At 51.1% G+C, this 23,486-nt stretch overlaps 1 protein-coding gene across 1 annotated transcript in view; it reads right to left on the reverse strand.

The window, feature by feature from the left end:
* The window catches only part of LOC146869802 (uncharacterized), a 508,722-nt gene that overhangs the window by 200,916 nt on the left and 284,320 nt on the right, over nucleotides 1–23,486 (reverse strand). The window lies entirely within an intron of this gene.

The raw sequence follows: 23,486 nt of genomic DNA on the forward strand, positions 1-23,486 counted from the left end.
TGCGTTATCTGCTCTCTCAGAAGATCCCAGAGAAATAAGTCTTGGGCCTGATTCGGGGCGTATATATTGCATAGAGTGAAGGTGCGTTGTCCGATTCCGACCACCACCTTGATGAACCTGCCGTCCTTGCCGTGGACCACCCTGGAGTTGCCCTGGCGAATGCCTGTCCGTCAAAGGATTGCCACCCCCGCCGATTTAGTGGATGCAGATGCCCAAAATTGAACAGGGTATCGTGGATGAGCCATGCGAGAAACATCTTCCCGCAGAAGGTGCGTTTCTTGCAGGAAAATGATGTCTGGGTTTTGCTGTAGGAGGTATCGCCAGATCTGGCAATGCTTGTTGGGGAAGTTGAGACCCTTTGACCCTTTACATTAAGGGAGAGGAACTTCTGACAGGGGATGGAGATCATGATATAAATGTGTCACGCCCTAACGCCATCTCCAGCAGTGGAATGAAAGGGAGAAGCAATGCAGCCCCACCGCTCCCAACGTGATCCCCAAGAGGGCAAGGGAAATGGGGGTTCGCTGCGGTGTCCAGAACAAAGCTGAAGGGGGAGGAAGCAACCATAATCAGTGCCACCCTCCCGCCAAAGAAGGGAAAAAGGAGAGAAGAGAAAGAAGGGAAAGGGCATAAGAGGAGGCACAGAGTACCCAAAAAGAACAATGGCCAACATGGCCAACAAGGCCTATTCCAGTCTGGGAGCAAGCCAGGCACAGGTCATCCCAGAGATGTTACTCTGCGAAGACTAGGCAAAGGGAGCGGGTCTCGGAGGAACAACATCGCCGTCCGTGGGGAGGATCTGGTGCCGCCAGGTTGCAGTCCAGGCGGAGGGCGATCAGGTCGAGAAAGCAGATGATGGGCCCGTTTCAGACTCGTGGAGGGGGACGTTTGGGGGGGGGGGTCGGCGTATGCAGTGGAGGTCCAGAAAGCATGTAGAGGCGCCTATTCATTACTTGTCAAGGGGCTGGGAGTCCGGGGGTGAGCGGTCACCATCAAGGGAGCAAAGGTGTTGTATAATGTCTTGTTTCACCTGAGACTAGGCGCAGTCACCGCAATGGTATGGGCGTCCAGAACGGTGTACCATAGCCCACTGAGGTTTCACCGGCTCGCGGTTCAGAGTGAGCAGTTTAGAGGGGCTGGGCGGTGGGGTAACTGGGATCTGAAGCAGCTGGGCAGCTTCCCGGAAAGACCGCAGGACTCGGAGTTTTGACTCCCACTGGAAGATAAGTGCAGACCGGTGCCCCCACTGATAGCATATGCCCAGTTCCTTGAGTTTGTCAGTAATGGGTCGAAAGTGCCTGCGGCGCCCGAGTGTGTTGGGGGCCAGGTCCTGGAACAGCTGGATGGGTGTGCCATTGAAGGTGAGCTCCGCCTTGTCTCGTGCTGCCTGGAGGATGGCCTCTTTCTTGTGAAGCAATGGACCCGAGTTAGGATGTCGGGGACCAAGCCAGAGCGGCCAGGCAGACCAGACACCCGATGAGCACAGTCCAGGGCCGGTGGGGAAGCGTCTTCATCGCCCCTGATCTCCTGTAGGAGGTCCGCCACAAAGGTCATAATGTCAGAACCCTCTGCTCCGATCGGGATCTCCCTCAGGCGCAGGTTCTTGCGGCTGCCCCTGTTTTCAAAGTCCTCCTGCTTTAACTGCAGCTCAATATGTTTTTCCTCCAGAGTGGCCAGGCGCTGCCATAAGTGCTCCTGGTCCTCCGTGCGGGCGTCCACCATTCGTTCGAGGTCGTCCACTCGTCCCCAAGCTCCACGACATCCCTCCTGAGCTCTTTGATGCAGGTCTGCACCTCAGACCTAAGGGAACCAATTTCAGTCTTGAGTTCCTGCATGAAGCTGGCCATGAAAGACTGGGTGATGGGGTCGGAAGGCCCCCCCCGCCGACGATGCCATGTCTGCCGCAGGGGCAGAGCCCGATCTGTTCCACAGGGCCGGGACCGGGTTGTCCTTTAGGGGTGCCGCAGAGCCCTTCCCCGCCCGTGAGCGAGTCATGTCCCCTCAGAGTCCTATGTGGCAGGCAGGAGGACTAGGCACTGAAGCACCGCGCCGGGGAATGTGCCCTTCCAGTTAGGTGGAGAAGGAGACCCCGCTCAGAGGAACAGAGGGTCGGGGATGCAGCGGAGGCAGAGCCGGTAGACGTCACCTCACGGCCCAGAGGTCCCCCAGCACCCCCCAATTGCCCAAGAGGGCTCGGTATGCAGGTCAGAGCAGCAAAAGACAAGAGGCTAAAGGCCAAGCTAGACAAGGGGGGCGTCCCCGCACCTTCCCTTACAGGCACTCAAGGGCAGGCCTCCCACGAAGACCAGCGAGCAGAGTCAGGAAGCGAGGGGTCACCAGGGGCCCGGCCCGCCGTGAGCCAGAACACGGGCCCTCCCCAGAGGGGCCTACTAGCTCTTCAGCGCAGGGTGCAGCGTCCCAACTCTCCCAAAAGGCACATCAGTCATGGGTGCCATCCAGTGGCCAGGGTATCGAGGCCCTGTGAAGCGCCAGCAGCCCCTCAACATCCAGGGGGATGTCGTGTCCTCCAGAGGAGATGGCCGTGTCCCTGGTCCGCAGCATTCCACACCTCAGGTCGCAAGTGGGGAGCAAGGCACGCAGTTATCTGGAAGGGTTGCAGCCAAGGGGCCCACCAGCGTCAGGGTCCGTCAGGGGCAAAGGAATGCCAGACCGCAAGCAGGGGCACCCTCTAGGGGTCACGAGGGCGCTCTTGACATTGGAATGAGGATTATCCACAACCCCCGGGGGAGACCGGGAGGCAAAGAACTTCGCTCACTCACTGGCAGGCTCCAGCGACATCACGACCACACAGCAGGGGAGCAGGCTTGGCCATCGGGCCCCATAGTCCACCAGCAGTGGCCCGGAACGGCGACATAGGCAGGCCGTGTGTCCCCAGGGAGTCCGCGGGTGGTGGTCTGTACCCCAGAGGCGTCACCCCGGTCCACCGAGGAGGGGGGCGGCGCCCCGGTACAGTGGCAGCAAGATGAGGTAGGCCCAGTACAGGCGAGTGACCCTTAAGGCCCGGGAGGGCCCAAGATGGCGGCCGCCGTGCCCCCGATCGAGGCCCGATTCTATAGCGCCTAGCACGGAGACCTCGGCAATCCGGGTCGTCTGACAGTGTCTCTGGTAGATCCGCGGGGCCCAGCCAGATGCGAGGAGTCTCCGCCGCCGTGCTGCCGCTATACTCTCTGGTACCCGCAGAAACCCAAGAGGGCAGGAGCCTAAAATGGTGGCCAGTTGAGTAACGGGCAGGCGATGTTTCTGCTGCAGGCCAGCACCAGGGGGGGCCTGGTCTTCACCCCCCCGCCGCGAGACTTTGCCTGCCCCACCAGGTGTCCCCGGTGCAAGGGAGCAGGCTGGAGCAGCAGATGAGCCACCTCGGAGAGCACGGAGCCAAGAGCTCTAAGATGGCAGCGGCACCTCCTCGGGCCAACGCTGATTTTCACAGCATCATCTACCTTGCTTGTTTCGCTGATGAGCACAGCATACAAAAAAAATAATAATGTATAGTACATTTTATAATAGTTACTCCTTCCACACACGCCTCACTAATGTATTATTCTACCTTATTTAGGGAAGTTGGATGCTTATAACTGTTTTATTACTATTCAATACGTACTGTCACTCTCGATTACATAACCTCCTTAGTCCATCTCTCTCTTCCTCCGTTGAGCAATGGCTTCAGGGTATTCATTAAATCTCACCCCTCCTCAAACCTTTCTAGCTGGGAATGCAAACTGCTCCTCAAATGGGAGGAATGGAGGGAGCATTTTCTTAACTTGGTTTCAACCTTCGATGAGGAGGAAGAATTCACAGCAGATAAGAATTACAAAAATCTGCTGCATTGTTTAGGTGCAGGTGGCATAAAAATCTTCAAAAGGATAAACAAAAAAATAAGAGGAGATGATGAGAGTGATATTTTCATAAACGCTATTGATTTTTTTATTTAGAAATCTGTTTATTAGAGTTTTCGTTGCAGGTAAAACCACACAATACATCATACTTCATCAAATAGCATTGTTACATAAATCTTGTAGTCAGGCATCAATGTATAACTGAGACAAATATGGTGCGTTACATTAGGTGTGCCGTAACCGGTTGTGTCCCAAGGTAGAACCTGTCAGATCATAAGTAAATCGCTATTCTCAGTGCATCCCCGAATAATTGTACAAACAGTGCTATATTCCCCATTCTGTGGCTGGGCAGCCGCCCTTCCAACAATCTAACAACTAAAACGATGTACAACAGCAGCTTGCGTCTTCTAGTCTAGTCGGCCCCCACTTCGCTGACCCCTCTCCCATCAGGCTCCACCCTCCCTGGCCCCCACCACTCAAAAAAAGGGGGGGGTTAGGCACCGATATCCTATCTGCGGCTTGCACTATCCTCGCCAGCCAGCCAGTCGCACCCACCAGCGCGGAGTCCCAGTCAAGGAACAGTGCCCCATCGCCTAACGCGGCTCCTACAGCGCAGCAGTGTCCTCCCCCGGGGCCACCTCCTCCGGTTGCGACAGGAGCTGCCTCATTTCCCCCCACTGGGCAGCGACGGGCGTCGTCCTAAGGCCCAGTGTCTCTTCCCGCCGAAGCGCCACCTCTTCTGCCTTTGCCCACACCATAAAAGAGCTACGCCACGCTCGCACATGCGGTGCGGTATCTGCCTTCCAGCGCTTGGTGATGAGCCGCTTAGCCACTATTATCCCCAGATCAAGGAAACGACAGGCCATCTTAGCCGGTGGTGGTCGGGGAAAGAGATGCAGCAGGTATGTGGGCCACTCCGGTGGAATCTCCCGGCCCGTACACCTGCGGAGTTCCCCATGTATCGCCTGCCAGTATATCTGCAGTGTGGGGCAGCCCCACAGCATGTGGATCAGGTCGCAGCACGCGTCTGTTCTGCAAAAATACTTATTGATGGCACCCGGTGTGAGGTAGGCCCTGTGTAGGACAAAAAACTGTATTTGACGGAATCTCATATTTCGGGGCACCCTCCGTGGCCCCCTCAGCGCTCCCTCCCATTCCCTGTCTACCATAGGGCGGGCAAGATCCCCCTCCCACTTCTCGCGCAGTGTCCCCAGACTCGGCGCCGCATGAATCCGCAAGGCCCCAGCGAACCACTTGATCAGGTGTCCTCCTCGGCCCATAACATGGAGATACTGCAGCACTAAATGCTGCTTCGGTTCCACCTGCAGGTCCCCCCAGTGACCCACCAGGGTCTCGATCAGGGCCTGGTGACGGAGAAACTGGCCCTGCGCCAGCCCCGTCTCTTCTGCAAGGGTCGCAAACGGCAAGAGGGCCCCGTCATGGTATAGATCCTCCATGGTGTGAATATCAACCGCATGCCAGTCCCGCAACTCCGCTGCTCCCAGCGTGTCACGCCCACAAGGGGAACCCTCCAGTGGGATGGCCGGGGCGTATGGGAGCGTGGCCCTCGTCAGCCGGAGGGTTCTGCGGTAGCTTTTACAAGCCACCACTAACAGCAACGGTTCAGGCTTCAGCGCTCCCGTCGTCGGGTGGAAAATCTTGAGGAGCTCGGTCAGTGACAGCAGCGGATTCTTCGCCGTATCCTCTCGGCACCTGTCAGCCAGCCAGCGAGCCACCCACTGCAGATGTGCGGCCAGATAGTAATGCTCCAGGCAGGGCATCCCGAGCCCGCACCCACCCACGGGAAGGCACAGTTTCGGCAGCGCAACTCTGTGGCGCGCCGTTCCCCATATGAAGTCGCGGAGGGAGCGCGTGAGGGGCGCAAAGAAGGACACCGGTAGGTATACCGGCAAGTTGGCAAAAAAGTACAGCAGACGAGGCAGTACCACCATTTTAACGAGCGCGATTCGGCCAGTCACCGAAAGGGTGAGCGTGCTCCAAAACGCCATCTGGGTCCGGAGCGCGGTCACCGCGCGTCCTAGATTACCCTCCACTAGGTCCGCCGGGCGGCGATAGATCTGGACGCCCAGATAGCGAAAGGTGTCCGGCTGCCACTGTACCCGCACTCCTCCGAGGCAGTAGCCGGGGTCCTGGACGTCGCCCCTAAAGGCGTACAGACAGGATTTGGCCGCGTTCACTCGGAGGCCAGAAAGCCACTCAAAGGTGCGTAGAATGCGATCCAGCCCCTCAGGGATGGAAGATACGTCCCTGACATATACTAGGAGGTCATCCGCATAAAGGGACACCTGATGGGTTGCGTCCCCCAGCGGGATGCCATCCGCAAGTTCTCCACAGAGCGTCGCCGCCAACGGCTCCATTGCAAGCGCGAACAGGAGGGGCGACAACGGACACCCCTGCCTAGTGCCTCCTTCAGCGACGCTGGCAATGTGCCTTCCTCTAGGGCAGCCAAGTAGAGACTATGAAGCTTAGGAATAAGGGACTCACGGTGAGTTTTGTAGTATTCCGCCGGGAGTCCGTCCGGTCCCTGCGCTTTTCCCGAGGCTAAAGAGGAAATAGCGTCCCCTATCTCCTCCATCGTGGGGGGGCATTCCAGGCTCTCATGGTATTCCTCCGGAACCACTGGTAATTCCACCGCCTCCAGGAACTCATCCAGATCACACGCATTCCTCCTGCCCGTTGACCGGTACAGAGAGGTGTAATGTTCCGTGAACGCCCGGTGGATTTCCCACTGCGTGTGGACCAGTACTCCGTCCGGCCCCGCGATCGCACCCACGGGGGTACGGGTCGCATCCTGCCGGATAAGCCAGGCCAGGAGCCTCCCCGCCCTGTCCGACGTGGCGTGTACCCGGGCCGAGTGCGCCGCATAATTAAGGCAACGGAGCCGCTCAAGGAGATCTGCATGTTGCGCCCGGAGGTCAGATAGATGGCTCGCGTCTGAGCCCCCCCCCTCCCCACGCACCTCCCATGAGAGGAGGCGAGATTCCAAGGAGGCGAGAGCCCCCGCCAACTGCTTCCGAATATTCCAGGTCGCACCTATGCAATGGCCCCTGATGTACACCTTATGCGCGTCCCATTCTATCAGCTCACTATCCGTGGAGCCCTCATTGAGTTCAAAATACTGTTCGATTGCAGTGCCCAGGGAGGCCCGAAATTCCGGGTCCTCCAGCGCCGCTGTCTGAAGACGCCACGACGGCACCGGGGGCCTATCGGGCCTCCAGCGAAGCCCCAGAATAAGTGGATTGTGGTCTGAGTGTGTCCGACCCATGTATTCCGCCCGGGTCACCCACGGAAGCACCGAATGGGTGCCCACCACCCTATCCAACCGAACATGGAGGCCGTGGACCGCGGAATAGTAGGAGTACACTCAGTCGCCCGGATGGGCATTCCGCCACAGGTCGGTGAGCGCCCAGTGAGACAGCCATGCGGCGAGGGCCCTGGCGTTCGACCCTACTTGCGTGCCCCGCAGGGGCGGAAAGGACCGGTCCATGTGCACATCCAGCACGGAATTAAAGTCCCCCCCCAAAAGCCAGGGGAGGCCAACAAACGGTTCCAGCACCGACGACAGGCAGGCCAGGTAGGCTGGCTGCTCCACATTTGGCGCATAAAGAGACCCCAGTAGCACCTGCTGGCCATCTAGTTTCCCGTGAACTAAGGTGTACCTCCCACCAGGATCCACCAGCGCCTGTAGACAGACAAACGGGGTACCTGCCCTTATCCATATCAGCGTGTCTCTAGCGTGCGCCGAACACGTGGTGCCATAGACCTGTCCCATCCAGCGCGCACGCAGCCTACCCAGTTCCCCAGCCGTCATGTGCGTCTCCTGCAGGAGAGCGATTGCCACCGTGTGTCGCTGCATGTACGCATAGACTGAGTATCGCCGCGCCGGTGTATGCATGCCCCTGACATTCCATGTAATCACATTCGTAACAGCCATGCGGAAGGAACTAAGGGTAATACTGTGGCAGGGGAGCAGGGACGCCCGTCCGGGACGAGGGGTGGCGGGCCTTCACCTGACCATGTAGAAAGCTGCAACAGAAACACCTCAACGCAACTACGCACCACCATGAAGCCGTGCGAAAAACCGGGCCAAACAGGCCAACTGAACTGACAGGGCGAACCCCTCTACGGGTACTCGTCCAAACCATGTAACAATGCTCGCTAAGTAGAGCTAAGCCCAATTGTGGCTAGGGGGCAGGCAAGTGAGATTCAGTCCGCGCGGGTGCTCATCTGCAGGGATGCCTGTGTATGTGTGACGTGAAGGGACCCCCATTATCAGAGCGCAGCGCCGGCCCGGGGAGTGTGGGATCCCCCCCCCCCCACCACGCCACCCACAAAGGCAGATGAACCCTAGCTCGGGCAGCTGCCCTATCGCAGGGGGGCGGAAGTCCAGCCATCACCGCAGCTCACCTGGCCCAGCAGTCCCCAGTATTCCAGCAGCAGGCGTGCTCCCAGCCGCAGCTCATGCCTCCGCCCGCTGCGTGGTCAGGAGCCACAAAGTGTTCGTCTGAGGGCTGCAGGACCCATACCCAAGGAGCACTCCCAGCCGCGACCCCAGATCTCTCAAAGTCTCGTTCATCTTACATCACTTGGTCCGATGTCTGCGGAGTAACCAGCGGCAACAGCTGGTCATCAGAGATCACAGTGGATGGGGAGGACGAGCCGCTGGACAACACTTCACCCCGCTCTTGGGCAGCGTCTCCACTCCCGCCGTCCGGCGACCCGAGAGTGGCCACCGCCGCCAGCGCATCCTGGCGCTCCAGTCTGCTCTTCTCCGGGCTGGGGGCCCCCCCCAGCCCCCGCCCCTGCCTTTGGCGAGATCTCCTGCCGCGCGGTGTGGCAGCCTCCTGACTCCGCGGCCGCCGGCCATCACTGCGCCCCGTGTCTTCCAGCCAATCCCAGACCTGAGATGGCGTGTCGAAGAAGCGGACACCATCCGTGGTGGCCACCCGTAGGCGGGAGGGGAACAGAAGAGCATATGACAGTCCTAGTTCTCGCAGGCGACGCTTCACCACCAGGTAGTTGCTGCGGCACCTCTGCACCAGGGCAGTGTAGTCCGGGAAGAAATGCACTTGTCCACCGCCAACAGTGATGTCGCCCATCCCCCGGGTCTCACGGAGCACCACGTCCCTGTCTCGATAATTGAGGAGTTTGAAGAGGAAGGGCCGCGTCCGGGACCCCGGGGCGGGCCTCTGTGTGGGGACCCTGTGGGCACGTTCCACTACGAAGTGTGGGGAGAGTTTCTCCGATCCGATCAGGTTGCGTAGCCACACTTCCACATATTGTTCCGGCTGTCTCCCCTCCTCGCCCTCCGGCAGGCCCACCACGCGCACGTTGTTGCGCCGAGAGCGCCCTTCTGCATCATCCGCGCGGTCCTCCAAGGCATGGACACGGTCAATGAGATCCTGGAGGGCGGCTGTATGAGTAGACACAACTGGGCGCACCTCCTGGAGAGTTTGCTCCTGCTGTTCTACCTCGTCTGCCAACTTGCGGTGGTCCGCGTGGAGCAGCGTGAAGTCGACCGTGACCTTGTCGATGCGGGCTTCCAGCGACGACCTAGTCTGGTCAAGCGAGGAGCCGATCCGCTCCACAGCCGCCAGCACCGAGTCCAGCTTGGCGGCCAGTAGTGTAGTGGGCGGGGCCGCCTCGGGGTCTCCAGGCGCCGCGGCAGGGCCCAGTCCTGTCACCGGGGCCTGGCCGTCTTTCTGGGCATTGCGCAGCCGGCCCATAACCAACTGTTGTGCAGTGGGCATCCGCCCGTAGTCCAGTCCGCCAGTAGATGGGCCCGGTCTGGCCGTAGCAGGCCCCTCCTCTTCTGAGCCAGCCGCTGTGTCAAGGCCCCACCGCACTCCAGGCGGCCTCCCGTCCCGGCCCAGTGGTCGCCGTCACAGGCCAGGTGCCACAGCGTAGGGAGCCAGATAATGCCCGCCGTCGGCGGGTGTCTCGCAGCGCGCCAAGCGTCGGGCGTCGTGACCCCTCACCTTCCACCTCCTCGAGGGCCGAGGCTCCCAATCTGCAGGTCCCACCGGGGTCGTGCCACCTCCTCCGTCCGCTGTCTCCGCTCCGGGGCAGCCACGCGATCGTCGCTGCAGGGGGGCGCGCCCCCTCCGCCTCCTTCATAAACGCTATTGATGACTTAAATAAATATTATTATTTTTGAGTTGCGGTGGACAGATACAAGTTTTTCCACAGGAAGCAAGGCAAAGAAGAATCCATCGATCACTATTTTGCTGCGTTAAAATATCTAGCCATCACTTGTCGCTTTGAAGGGCTTCATGACGAGTTTATCAGGTACCAGATTGTCATGCATGGGTCAAATACTAATATTCAGGAGAATATATGGGCGAAAGGAGAAAGTCCTTTGCAAACAGTAATTGACATTGCCAGAAGAGTAGAACCGACTGGCAGATGCACTAAAGCGGTCATTGCAGAAAATAAAGATAAAAGAGGACAGCATTTTTGCTAAGGTTGGTGACTGGAAACCCAAGCAAGGAAGAAAGGGCAACAGCAGCAAACCCATCCGTGATAGGAACGTTGATAACTCTAGCGGCGCAAAAAGACTTTGTTATAGGTGTGGCAGTTTCCACCACTAAGCCAATGATAAAAATTGCCCAGCCAGGAAACATAAATGTTCATTTTGTGGTGTCATGGGACATTTCCAGTAGGTGTGCCATAAAAAATACTCTAAATCTGTTAAATTTATTGAAGTTGAACAAGGTGAAAGCTCTAATTCTTCCGATGAGATTGACATCAACATGTTTGTACTCAATATTGAAGATGATTGCATTTTGCAGGTTGATGATACGCAGCAAGACACAGGCAAGATAAACCTGTATGTGAAATATCTATAGGCGGTGTAGATATCTCTATAGTTGCAGACTCAAGTTCGCCTTACACAATTGTAAACCATACTGTATGGAAAGAAATGTTTTCACCCCTCCTCGTGATCAGTTAGAACTACCAGATATCTCCATAAAAACCTTCACGGGGATTTCATTGAAGTTAAAGGGTACAGGAAACTCAAATTTTCATTCAAGGGCAGAGAATCCTTGTGTAAACTCTATGCATCCAGATCGGGGCCCTCAGTCCTGGGGTGGTTAGACCAAGGCAAGCTGGGTATGGTTTTAAACCCCCAGTGAAGAACCGGTCCTCATTGTTCATTCGGATAAGGAACTTTGCAATAACATTGTTCAAAGGATCCCCAAGGTCTTTGCTAATGCAATTGGCCTCCTTAAGGGGTTTAGAACATAAAATTTGTGTCAAGGAAGGAGCCATACCTAAAATCCACAAAGTCAGGAATATTCCATTATCTATCAAGGAGAGAATTAAGGCTTCATTGGATAAGCTACTCAGCGATGACATTATTGAAAAGGTGGAGTCGTCAGAATGGGTTGCTCCTTTGGTTGTGGTTAAGCGACCTTTGGTTGTGGTTACGCGACCTAACGGCCACTTGAGATTATGCATAGACTTGTGTGATCTAAATGACAACATGTTAGTTGATCAATGTCCCCTTCCACGCATCAACCAGATGTTAGCATTTACCAAGGGTGTCAAATATTTTTCCACCACAGCCCTCAAGGTTGCATACCACCAAGTCCACAAACATCCCGACAGCAAGAGTTTGACCACTTTCATCACTCCCTTCGGGTGTTTCTGTTTCAAAAGAGTTCCCTTTGGGTTGGCCTCCGCCGCCGCCATGATCCAAAGACTTATGCAAGAAACTTTTAAAGATGTTGAGGACATCCTGTTGTTCCAGGACGACATTTTAGTCATGGGAAAAACCAAAAAGGAACACGACGATAAATTAGTACAAGTACTGGAGATACTAGAATCCAAAGGGCTTATGCTGAACATAGCAAAGGCAAATTTGCTTGTTCTGAAGTAACCTACTTAGGGCATGTAATCATGGCAGAAGGCATCAAACCAAAAAAAGAGCTCTTGGATGGCATTCACAATGGTCCTGAACCCAAGAGCAAAGATGAACTGTGCTCTTTTTTGGGATTCGTCGAGTTCTACTCAAAATTCATAGCGAATTTATTAGCAAAAATGTATGACATGAGGCAACTTCTCAAAACAAAAAACAAATTTGTGTGGTCTGATGTGTGCCAAAAGACATTTTGTATGCTAAAAAACGAGTTGTGCTCTGCTCCACCCCTACAAGGTTTCGATGCATCCCTACTCAACATTGTCACCACTGATGCCAGTGGTAGAGGTTTAGGTGCAGTGCTCACGCAGAGAGACTCAAAGTGCACAGAATGTACCATCACCTTTGCCTCTTGCTTACTGACACAGGAGAAATTATTCTGTCATGGAGCGGGAGGCTTTTGCATGTGTCTGGGGGCTGGAACATTTCAGGCAGTTTGTATGGGGCAACAAGGTAATTTTGAGAAGGGACCACAAACCATTGACCAAGATTTTGACCACCAAAGGACTTTACGCTTCATCTTCCAGGGTTGTAAGAATGTCTGTAAGCCGATTTGATTTTAACTACGAAGTCCAATATGTACTTGGTACCAGTGCTTAATTTAGGTTGGTGCTTTCCAGTGCTTAGCACCTGCACTTATTTTTTAGGCCCGGGTCTACACGAGACATCAGCTTACTACGTTCACATGGTCTCCCCAGTGAAGAGCTGATCTTGCACAGTAAATCCATACCTGGGTTTCAGTGTTGCCTGATTGGGCTGGATTTTTTGCATAAAATATTTAAATATGGATGCAGCGGCTGCCCACCTTATGAGACACACAAACTAAACTGCCTGGGTGAGGTTCCTGTCTCAGCCTAACTACCAGCAATCATAGCGCTGGTGCGCAACCAATGACTGCCAGAAATGGATTAGTAGCCCTGCCCCGTCCCTCCTTGGAGAATTGTCAAGTGTTTCCTCTGGAGTCGGACCAATGCAGATTAGTGTCTCCACTTTCCACCCGCCCCGGCACACTAAGCAGCTGCAGCACTAGTCAGTCAATTTAAGAAGCAAGCAGCCTGTCACGCAGCAGCAGGCTGATAATGAAAAGTTTTAAAACCGAAAGGCAGTAAGTATTGATTTAATTTTCGCAAAACATTCGCAAATATGACGTGTTTAATGGTTGAGGTACATGCTCAGAAAAGTGTAACCTCTCATTTCTTGCGCTTGTTTTTATGTAAAAGTAGTGTAAATTAATTTGTAAATAATTCCATTGAAGATAACCAGCCCTACAATCCCGATCGTCGGGCTACCCGAGTGATCATTAATAATGTGCCTGCATGGTGTTTCTACAGCAACTAGGTTTTCTAGCTGGGCACCCTCTTTCATTTCTTGATCCGCACAGTGTTGTGTTGTTTCTAACTGTATTTTGCAGAGATCTTTAAGAAGCACGCCGAGCCAAGAGTTAAGACTTTATAAATATAAAGAGAAAGTGAAACCAATGGTAATAGGGAACAAGGAGGACAAGTTTGCTTGAAACATGAATGCTGGAGATTGGATAGGATAGGATAGGATAGGATATATGCTTCTAGAGCGCTCGAATGCCGTGGCGCCTTGGTGCTAGGGTGAGTACAAGTATTATGGCCTGCATCATTCGCCTATGTTATAGCAAACAGCCAGGTCTTCAATTCTTTCCTAAATACTAGTCTGTTTGATTGGAAACGCATGGTTGTTGGCAATGAGTTCCAAAACTTCGCTGCGCAGTGGGAGAAAGCTCTCCCACCCCATCTCACCCTCCTAATCCTGTCAGTGTGGAGCAGACCCAATGTACTGGATCTTAATGAGCGAGCGGGGGTATAGGGTCTAAACATTCTTTGAATGGCCTTAGCTCCTCCACCATAAAAGGCCTTGTGGACCAATTCAACTCGACGCTGGATAGGAAGCCAGTGTAAGGCTCGAATTCCAGTGGAGGTAGATTTACCTCTCGGTATGTTTAGGAGTAATCTAGCGGCAGCATTTTGTAATGATTGTAGCCTGCTCATTTGGGATTTATTAATTCCCAATAGCAGGCCATTACAATAGTCTAACAGCAAGAGAGCTACTACCACTGACTTCTGTAATTCCTTCCCTATAAAGGGAAAGATCTTCTTCAAGGTTTTAATTAGAAAGAAGCAGGAGGAGGTAAGGCTATTTACCTGGGCAGAAAAAGTTAATTGACGGTCGAAGATAACTCCCAGATTTCTAACCTTAGGAGCCGGACTGGGACATTCACCAGCTGTCGTTGGCCACTAAGAGGCGTCCCACCGGGGTTGCCCCGGGCCGAATTCAATAACGTCTGTCTTATCTGTATTAATTTTTAGGAAGCTATGGTTCATCCAGATCATAATCTCCTCTAAGCAGGTGTGGAACCTGACAGCTGTATTCTCAGGATGTTTAGCCATGGAGATTATGAGCTGGGAATCATCTGCATATGATATCTCCTCAGCAGCTACAATCAAGGCTGATTCAGTCGAATGGTTAGGTCGAAAGCCATGCTGAGTTGAATCCAGTACATCATTAGTATCCAAATCAGACCCTCCAGCATTTCGCGATTCACTAAAAAATCACGAAATCGCCTGACTAGCGCAATTGCCGCGATAATACCAATTTTGGCCGCGATATTTACAAAAAAGTGTCTACCGGGAGACAGAAAAACAAACAAGGTCCTATTATTGGCTGTGCGCGCCCACTTCATTACGTCTCTCCGTCCAGCCCTCCAAAATCTGCTTCCTCCTGGCCAAGCTGTGAAGAGGCGGCCAAAAAGAAACGTTTCTGCACAGCTTTAATCAGTCGTTTTTTCTCAGAACAAGTCTGCGGAGTACATTTAATTGAGGGCGGTTTAATAATGCCCAATCGTCTCTCCAGTTAAGGGAAACCAATCGATGTGAGGGTATCCTGGTGCAACTGCATGTGCTTCAGAGGATTTGCACAAGTCAGCGGGAAATGCATGCGATGTAAATAAGCCCCCTATATCACAGGACACTTAGTGGTCCTCTGACAAACTGCTGGGAATGGACAGCGTTTCCTACTACCAGAGAGCAGAGGTATGTGGAGGGTCTGCAGAAGCACACCAGGTGCGAGCCACACGAGGTCAGGGTTGTGAGGGGAGAAGCATTGTACAAGGAGAATGTCACTTTGAGGCCTAGAGTCAGATGCTGGAATGCGGAGGAGCATCATGGGAGGACATGAAAAAGACAGTCTTAACTTAACAGAGGGTAAAGCTGTAAACTGCCGAAAACCTTCACTGCCTTACCTAGTATACTATTCGTAAGAGGCTGCTGACGCACTCTCCTCTCTCGCACTGTAGGCTCCAGTACATCTACCCATGGCTGACTGACAGGAGCAAGGACCTGCTGTGCCCTGAATCGCAAGTTCAAGGACTTGCAGAGAATGTACATTGAATGTCCACACATCACACACATGCAGGGCTTTAAGTGGACCTGGTCTGGCCGGTGATCAGCACAGGTAGTTCTGAAAAGCAGGTGCCGAGACGGGTCTTATTCTTGTTTTGAATCAAACATAGGATGCTGAGTCGACATGAAGCTCCAGCGGCAGCTCTAGCCTTACGCCGCAACCTCACGAACAAGAAATGAAACATTTTCAAACTGATATACAACTAAGTCATAGTTGTTATTTATTTATCTTATGCAATTTACAATCATTGACAAAGCCAATAGTCCTTGCTTGTTGTAGGTGTAATGTTACTTGTTGTGTTATATATCTGGATGGCATGACAGAAGCAGCAAAATACCATTCGGGGCAGCACACTATACTAAGTGCAGATTTTTAGCTAAAGTGTTTTAAGGCACGTCCTTAATTACATCAGTCACACCCCTGTGAGAGACACCCCCAGTTTTTTCATCCTAGTTAAAGCCCTACATACACCCCTCTGCTGTTTCTTAATTGCGGACTTCATTCCAAACCCAAGTCACGTGCAGATAGAGACAGCCAGATTGACATAGAAGAACACTCACTCTGGCCCTCAGGCAAACACTCCTCTTGGCCCACATGTGTAGCACATTCTGGACGGGTTTAAGAGGCAGCAGTGCCCCGGCAGAGGTGCATACATAGAAAAAGGACCCCCTCTCACGTGGGGCAGATTGGACACCTTAAACATGCCTATTTAACAGTGGAATGCTCTGCTAAATCAGTTTACATTGATTTATGGCTGAAAAGGAATTATTACGAGTAAAATAAAGTGCCGCAATAAAGCCGCTAAATTTCCATTTTTGTGTCGCTAAATTTCCATTTTTGTGCCGCTAAATTTGCAAATCTATGCCGCAATATCCTGGGGGGTCTGCCCATTGACTTTTCTAAAATCTTGGCCATTATAGGCAGACCGGCAATCGGGCGGTAATTCTTAGGCTCCATAGGATCTAGAGTGGTTTTTTTTAGAATAGGTCTGATTGTAGTATTTTTCCAGCATACTGGATAGCTACCAGACTCCAGGACTTGATTAATTAGCGGCGTCAGTTCTTCGCCAATTCTACTAGCAACCGAGTGTAATACCATAGCAGGACAGGGGTCTTTAGGTGATCCGGATTTTATAGAGAGGAGCAGTTTACAGACCTCATCTTTACTAATCGCTGGGAATCTGGTTAGCTCCATATCAGGTAATTCTGCCGTCGACTGTGATAGAAGTAGTTTATCTGCGACCATTCGAGCTTCAGAAAGGTTATCATAGATAACTTGAATTTTATTCTGAAAGAATGTCGCTAGCTTATTGCACATAATTTGATTAGGATGAAAGATACTGCCAAGCTGTGATTTAGAAAGCAAATTTACTGTTTTAAAAAGCTTCCTAGAAGAATTGCCAGCTTCCTCAATTTTGGTGGTGTAAAACAGCTTTTTTGCCTCAATAATTGCCTCTTTATATTGTTTAAGGGCAAGATTATAATTTGTTTTCATGACATTATCATAGTCCTGCCGCCACTGTCGTTCAGCTGTTCGACATTTCACCTTTAGAATCTTCAATTGTGGGTTATACCAAGGGGACGAAGGCTTAAGTCTCCTAATAGTAGACCATTTTTCTGGGGCTACCTGGTCAGCCGCTGTCCGGAGCCAGTTGTTAAACTCAGAGGCTGCCTCATTGTTATTTTTAGCCAGCGACAGGGGACCTTGACCGAGAGCTACTAACAGATCGTCGGCGTTAACTTTATTCCGTCTGGACTTTACCTTAGTTGGTTTTACTTGTGTTTCCTGCGTTAGCAGCGGGTCCCTGATCATAAAGTGGACCGCATGGTGGTTTGTCCATGGAAGAGGTGCAACTCTTGACACAAGTATTTCCGGGTTATTAGAAAAAATACCATCTAAAATGTGACCAGCCTGATGGGTGGGCTCTAAAACCAGCTGGGTAAATCCAAAGGTAGCTAGGTTATCAAGTAATCTCCCTGTATCTGAATTGTCAACAAGTTCCAGGTGGAAGTTAAAATCCCCGAGTATCATAAACGGGGCAGAATCTGTTTGAGATTCTAAATGAGTCACTAAGGTCTGTGCAAATGGGGCCTTGGGTCCAGGGGGGCGATAGATGAGTAGACCCTGAAAATTCAGAGTATTGTTAATATTAATGAAAAAATGCAGGGCTTCTGCCGGGAGATCCCTGATGGTGTCTACACGCAATTTTAGATACTCCCTATGAATGATGGCTATGCCCCCCTCTTCCCCCCTCCCTATCCTGCGAAGTAACTGCATAACCTTTTGGCATGGCTATATTCCAATCTGGGCATGAGGCATTGTCAGTCCATGTCTCAGTGAGAAAGATTATGTCAGAATTCGTACTTTGGATCATGTCCTCGATCTGATATTTATGTTTCCCCAGCGATCGAATGTTTAGTAGTACACACTGCAGGTTTTTTCGTGGGCAGATTTATAATTTCTGACCTCATTTTGCCTGGACAGAGAACCGGGTTGGGTATCCATGACTCTGCCCTCCAACCCCCCTGCCCTTTCAACAGTTGGACATCCCAGACGGAAAGAGCAGTTAGGACACTCAGTATTACCAGAAAGAGTTAAATCATGTGGCTTACATGGTTCTGGGTCTAAGAGTAACAGCTGTTCCCTGCTATATTTTCCGGAGATCAATTGACCAGGGGTTCTGGCTCTGGTCGCGCTCCGGGCGCCGACGGGCTTGCCTTTTGAGCGCCTCAAGCGCGCCAGCAGTGCGCCCGCTGCGCGCGTCCGCCCCAGCGCGTTAATATAGCTTCCGGTAGTGGAGAAACTAGCGCGTCAACACCTGTGCGATGCAGACCCGCTAACATTTTGTGGCACATGGATTTAAATTACTAAACGATAAATAAACCCCCTCATAATTGCAGTTAAGGTTTGAACTATGTCCAATTAAAGAATTAAATTACATTGTATTAAACAATAGTATAATACGCACATTTGGTAGACGTAAGTGAAATCAAGAATGTCAAAAATGTGTCTTGGAATCGGTTTAATGAAATACAAGGCACATTTTATAAATTCTAATCACAATGACGTACACTTTTTGATCAGGACATAGGTTTCAGAATGAAAAAAACTCCGGCTTTAGTGTCAGGTGTAGTATAGTTACCAAGGAAGTGGTTTCCCTAGCAATAGTAACCACATTAAATGTGTACCCCAAGCTATTCTTGTGGCTTATTCACCAGTTCTGAATTTTGGAAAGGTGGGTAGCCAGTTTGATCACCAACATCTGATCAAATGACTCTGCTGTTTTTTTCACCATGCCGACCAGTGGCATGGCTAAGGCATTTATACAGTTCAATACATGGTCCATGTATAGGGGATTTGGATGAATTCTTGTAACTTGAGAGACAGGACTCTCTCCTTGGATTTTCTTTAACATCCCATTACCTTCTGGGATCTGTAATCTTGGTTTACTTTAATTATACCCATTGTACTAAAACAAGATTACACAGTTTACTAAAACAAGGCAAGTGGGCAAGGTGTGGTACTCTCTTCTGCTAGTAGACTGGCCCTGGGCAGTTTAGGACGTTATTTGAAAATCAAGCTGGGGAGACACAACACACAATAGAAGTAGGTAGGAATGCCAGCATTACTTTAGAGTCAGGCCTTTCATGATCAGAAAAAGTTCATTATCCTTGGGTCCAAAAGTTATGACATCCGGTCTCTTTTGTCTTTATCACCAGATGACCGCATGGAGACGGGCGTTACATTTGCCGATATACTTATCTAAACCATGAGCTTTTTGAACTGATATGACACCTACACTTGAACATACATAGTTTTCAAATCGTGTTTGGGTTGTACACTCTGACAACGACGTTATGAACGAGTACCTTTTACATTTCAAGCCCCGAAGAAGTCCGATTGAGGATGAAACGCGTTGGCGGTTTCGAAATTTTAAAAGAAAATGAATAAAGAATGAACTTTAACAACTCAAGACCTTTCTGACTTTTTCTCTTGGGAAAACTATTGCTGAATGTAAATTGACTTCACTATGAATATGATCTAATAATGACATATATGCATTTAACACATAGTAGTGGGTGGGGACATTTTGTTTTTATTATGTTAGAGTGTCTAGAACATTTTCTCCTCTTTCTCTATTTGGGACCCAAGGGGTTGTGTCCCAAGCCCGTTGCACCTCATCTTACTTGGTACAACTATTAGGGACGTTAGGACTGGTGCAGGTGTCAATGCTTTGATCCCCATTTTTGTGTACCATATGTCTTTTGTGGGTTTGCCTTGATATTATTAACAACATGCTTTGCTGAAATTCAGCTCAGGTATTACACCTACCTTTCAGTGCCAGTTCCAGTTGAGGATGTGGGTGGAGCCAATACAGTAACTGGGCGGAGCCAGTGGAGGAAGTGGGTGGATCCGGGGGAAGGGAGTGTGGCTTCCTACAAAAATTTGAGCACCTGTACTTAATATTTTACAAATTAAGCACTGCCTGGTACCAAGAATGTAGTAGCAGATTTCTTAAGCCGCATGCCTGTTTTGGTTCAAGAATCCAGTAACGATTTGGATGAAAAATTCTGTGTTGACAGCATACATGAGGATACTCATGGCATATCACTAGAAGAGTGGAAGAAAGAGCAAAGTAGCGATGCTGTCCTGGGGAAGGTTCTCAGTATGCTTGAGAAAGGTTGGCCAGAGAAAAGGTTTATTGATAAAGAGCTTCTGCCCTTCTGGGAAGTAAAACATGAACTTTCACAAGTAAACGGGTTTCTAATGAGAAGTGCCAAGATTACCCTACCCCCCCCCCCCGCCCCCCCCCCCAAGCTCAGACACACAATCATCGAAATCTGCCACACAAGGGACATTTAGGGATTGGCAAAACTAAGTACAGGGTTAGAAACCTTTACTGGTGGCCCGGGGCAAACCTTGCCATAGAGAGAATTGTAAGAGGCTGCCTGCAATGCTGTGACTCAGACAAGTCCCAAGTCACCTTTAGGCCCCCCTCCATCCCATCTCCAGCCCCAAAAGGCCTTGGGAAAGAATTGGCATAGATATCATGGGACCCGTTGTGGATTGGGGGAACAAGTGTTTGCCATTGTCCTGATTGACCACTTCTCTAAATGGCCGGAGATTGGGTAAGTCAACAAAACTGATGCCCACAGCATAGTGAAATTTCTTGATGAGGTCTTCATTAAGGAGGGTTTGCCCAAATGTATAGTCAGTGACAATGGCCCCCAGTTCACCTCAGATTTAATTGTAAACTACTTAAATAGGAACAAAATTGTCCACGAGGCCACATCCGTTTATCACCCTGCGGGTAACGAAGCCATAGGACGCTTCAACAGGTTTATCAAAAGCATTATCCAACTAGCCAACAATAAAAACACTTGGTGTGGAAGAATGACATTTTTAAGACATTGTGGGCATACCGCATTACACCATCCCACAGCACAGGTCACAGCCCGTTTGAACTCATGAGGGGTAGGACTCCCATGTCAAAGGACAATGTGGGTTGGTTATCTGCCACTAAAAGAGTTGATTGGTCACCTGACCAAGTAAGGCACCGTTTAGAAAAAACATAAGGAGAGTGTAAAGCTCGCTACGACGAAAGACAAAGCTGCAAACCTGTACAATCATGTGTGGGTGATGCCGTGCATGTTAAAAATAGTAGGATAACAACCAAAGGGCACAGCAGGTTTTCAAACCCCTCAGTGTATACAAGGTGTTTTGCAATTCGGCCCTATTGAGGGATGGTAGAGTGTGGCACTTCTCTAGGTTATCTGCATGCAAACCTGAGACTCCCTCAGTTCCCTGCTCTGATGACAAACAGGAAACTAATGATACACGTTATGGTCATGTTCCGTTCAAGGGGAAGATTGTGGGACTTCTGGGAGGATTAAGAAAATGTTGGTCATTCACAGGTCACCCAGCAGTCCACCCTCATGCGTTCTGCTGGGCGCCTGGGAATCAATGATGTGTCCGCACCTCAAAGAACCAGATTTGGACGACTTGTTGTTTCAACCAGAAAACTCAATGATTTTGTATGTGATTAACCATCTCCCTTTCTTCCCATCCTTTCTGTAAAGCAGAAAGCGTTCCCTTCTTTTGTCCCTCTCCCTTACCTCTCCCTCCCCCGTCATCAGCTGTAAGTTCTGGAATGTTCTTAGAGGACAGCTGATGACTGCTGAGACCGGACGCTCCTCCCGGTTCACCCCACTGACCTGATTTACAACTGTGTTAGAAGCTTCTAATAAACTTCTTTTCTAGAACACATCTGCGTGGATATCATCATTACACACCATTACTAAAGAAGTTACTGCCTCCAACTGTGTTGACAGCAAACTGGAATAATTCCAAAGATAAGTCAAATATTTGTAATTTGCGCAAAACACGGTATTCAGGATTTTAATCGTGTATTATTTGTTTGCAACATTAACACAGTAGCAGAGGCTCAGTAACTGTTCTTCTCTCCTAAGAATTAAGTCATTTGTCAAAAAGCTTTTACATTTTTTAAATGTATATTATTGTGATCATTGTTATTTGTAAAGTAATTTATATTATTTCTTACATTGTTGTGCTTTATGTGGACTAAGCCTGGGCAAAACACTACGCTCGCGTAGTTTGCACTACTTCGCACTACGCGAATTGCATGTAGCACAGTGCAAACACGCGTAGCGTAGTGCAGCGGTGATTTTTTGCTTGCTCGCGGTCCTCAACGTCAGGTTGGCGACCGCGAGCAAGCAAAATGACATCCCGGCGAGACTTTTTCCTCGTTCGCGATCAGCATCATCAAGTTGCCGACCACGAGCGTGGAAAATAAACCTCCCGGCGAGATTCTCAACGCGGGGAGGTCAGGTTTCTCATTGCGAGTGGTCGCGTATGCTAGCAACCGCTTGCGATGAGAAACTACCAGTCCGCATTGAGAAAGCTGCAGTTCGAGTAAAAATCTACTCGAGCGGCAGAAAACTACAGCGCGCACTGTGCAAGATGCCGTTTTCAATGATTGCTCAGTGCCGGATGCTTGTCCGCACTGTGCAACCATTGAAAACAGCATCTTGAATAGGGTACTACGCAGTTCGCGAAGTGCTACGCGTAGCTCGCGTAGTGAGAAGTGCACTTTGCGTAGCTACGCGTAGCGCTACTTCGCGAACTATGACGAATTGAATTGCTTAACATACTGCCTCCCTTAGGGAAGAGGTGTGGCACAGCGGCCAGGGCGACTGACGCCGGATGCTGGGGATCACGGTTCGATCCCTGGCACCGGCGGCAGGTCAACCCAGCACCATGTGACTCTGAGCAATAGCTTGCTTAATCTTCCCGACGGCCCCCAGCGCCGGGATGCCTACGGCTAGCTGTGCGCTTTACAAATACTGGATTTACATTAAGGTCCATTAATAGTGCTCCTGCCCCCAACCCCCCCTTGATGTAAGAATTAGAGGCTTTACTCCAAATCTTCCTAGCATAAGTGGGGGTGGAGGATTTACAACCCAATCCCAAGTCACAGAAAACAAGCTAGGAACCAAGGATCAATGTAAAAAAAGAACGGAGTAGGTTGGAGCGGTGCGGTCTGGAATCCACACCACTGGGCCCAAGATAGTCTTTCTGGCCCTCTTGGGGGGGGGAGGGGGTAATCGAGAATTCAGCTACAATCAGTCCACTCCAAGCGGCCAGAAAGCCAACCAGACACCTGGAAAAAATGAAAAAGGAATGTTGTGTGGCCAGCCTGTGCTGGCATCAGGCTGTGCCCTCTCACTGCCTGGTTCAAGGCAGTATTTCTGCCCCTGTGGTGGAGGGTGGGTGGGGAAATAGAGGTTTAGTCTTTCTGCCCCTAGAGGGAACTGAAAGCCTGCTAGATCACCAGGCCAAGAATATTTAGAAAGGTGTAAGAGGTGGGGGTTGAGCCCCACATGACACTGGCCTACCAAAGTACTCCTGGGCCCCAAACAGTTTTCCTGGCACCTGGGCCATAGATTGGGGGTTAGGCTCCAACCATCCACCCCAAAGGAATGGTGTCAAAAAGAAATAGGAAAGGGGCGTGGGGCAGACCTGACCCGGCATTGGGTGGTGCGCTTCCACCCCCTAATCCAAGGCAGTTTACTGCCCCCTGTGGGAGGGGAAAATAGTGGTTTACCGTTTCTGACCCCAGCGGGGAGCTTAAAGCGTGCTAGACCACCAGGCTATAAATATTGGGAAAAGTGTAAAAGGTGGGGGCTGGGCCCCACATGGCACTGGCCGACCCCAACACTATTGAGCCTCAGTTTTTCTGG

The sequence above is a fragment of the Triturus cristatus genome, chromosome 1_1, assembly GCF_964204655.1.
Source record: "Triturus cristatus chromosome 1_1, aTriCri1.1, whole genome shotgun sequence".
Taxonomy (NCBI): Eukaryota; Metazoa; Chordata; class Amphibia; order Caudata; family Salamandridae; genus Triturus; species Triturus cristatus.